At 28.5% G+C, this 1,728-nt stretch overlaps 1 protein-coding gene across 4 annotated transcripts in view; it reads left to right on the forward strand.

Moving 5' to 3' along the window:
• Positions 1,002-1,728, forward strand: part of LOC107628921 (probable 1-acyl-sn-glycerol-3-phosphate acyltransferase 5) — a 4,116-nt gene continuing 3,389 nt past the window's right edge. Inside the window, exon 1 of one of the 4 annotated variants that reach the window (XM_016331554.2) lies at positions 1,002-1,407. The gene's annotated coding sequence lies outside the window, so the exon portion shown is untranslated. The other 3 variants (XM_016331557.2, XM_016331556.2, XM_021117951.1) reach the window with 3 other exon arrangements.

The raw sequence follows: 1,728 nt of genomic DNA on the forward strand, positions 1-1,728 counted from the left end.
TATTTTGCTTTTAGTTCAAAAAAATAACTTTTAAAGCATGAGGTCACAGGTCCAAAAAAAAAAAAAGCATGAGGTTTCACCTAGTTATAAATAGTAATAATAAATAGTAACGGATTAGTCTTGACCTATCAAATTAAAAAATACTGTGAATAATAAAAAAAATACACACTAAAATTATTCGACTTATTTATCCATAAAATAAAAACAATCTCAGCTATATTTTTTTATAATAAATACAATTTTGAAATTACACATGTTCTCAGGTATATAATCTCAGGCAGTAACTTATTTTACAAGCATTTAAAATCATTCATCATAGTATACCAAAAATAAATCAATCATTGTTTTATATTGTATTAACTATAGGTCCTAATTCCTAAGTCCCAAAGTATAATGCCCCCAATTAGCTAAAAAGAATCTCAAAATATATAACTTCAGATGCTATTATAAAGTTTAAACCTAAAGAAATTTGAAAATGTTTCACATGCAACTCGTGAACACAACAAAACTATGTAACACCAACAAGGTCTTTTTTCTTAATATATTTCTTTTTCTGTCACGATATCAGATATCAAATATATATATCTATATATTAAATTTTTTATTTTAAGATTTTTTAGTTAAATTATAACTACTTTTTTTTTAACTAATTTTTTTTATCATTTTTTACATATTTAACAAATAAAAATAAATAAATAATTATTTTAATATCTATAATAATCTCCTTTAAACATAATTCACATTTTCTAAATCAGTAAATTTTATTTCTTCTGAGAAAAAAAATATGGAAAACAAAGTGGGACCAGGCCAGTCTATGTTGAACCGACACACACATTTGATCACTTTTCAGTAACTTAACGCCACATTCAACAAATAATTAAGCAAATCATACATTAATTAACACAACCTTAAGATTTTTGTCATTTCAACAAGGTTTGGGAAATAGCACTTTCCTTTGGAAATTGGAACAAAACTTAGACTTAAACAATAAATAAACACCACAACTATAAAAAAGACAAGGTGGCATGCTTCGTAGTTTTCCACGTTTTGCAGCCTTTTCTTTCTTCTCTCTCTTTCTCACTCTCTCTCTCTCTCTCATAGTCATACGTGCTTTCTAGCTATTACACACCACACTCTCTACTCTCTTTGTTTCTGTTCAGTTCTTTAGGAACTGTAGACTGTAGTAGTAGTAATTGACAGAGAAAGGTTGCTATTATTGTTGCTTCACAAACAGAACCATCACCAGAATCTACACCTCACCTCTAACTCCTTCTATCTAATCTAACTGTTCCTCAACTCCAAACCAAAAAACAAAAAGAAAAAAAAAATCACTTTTTTCTTACAAACTCACTTTCCCAGTTTGTCATTTCTTGTTGATCTCAATGCCCATCACATGATTGATGAAAGGTGAGTGTGAAAAGAAACAGAAAAACATGAGACTCAACCTCATTGTTTATCAGTCTATCATGGTAAAAAAATTCCTTGGTGGTTATGTTGTATTATCCCAACATTGTAAGAAATTATATTGCTTTTTTGTTTTTTTGTTTTTCATTTTTTCAGTACTTTAAGCATGTTTTCTGATAAAGATCTATGCTTTCCATTACTTTAAAGCCTGTTGAATAGTGGGGTTTGAATCATTTTGTGAATAGAAGGAAAAACCCTTGCCATTTGCGAAATGTGGCTTTGTTTTGTATACTAGGTTCTCTTCAGGTAATCAGCTTCATAAGT

Source organism: Arachis ipaensis, chromosome B03, assembly GCF_000816755.2.
Source record: "Arachis ipaensis cultivar K30076 chromosome B03, Araip1.1, whole genome shotgun sequence".
Classification (NCBI taxonomy): domain Eukaryota; kingdom Viridiplantae; phylum Streptophyta; class Magnoliopsida; order Fabales; family Fabaceae; genus Arachis; species Arachis ipaensis.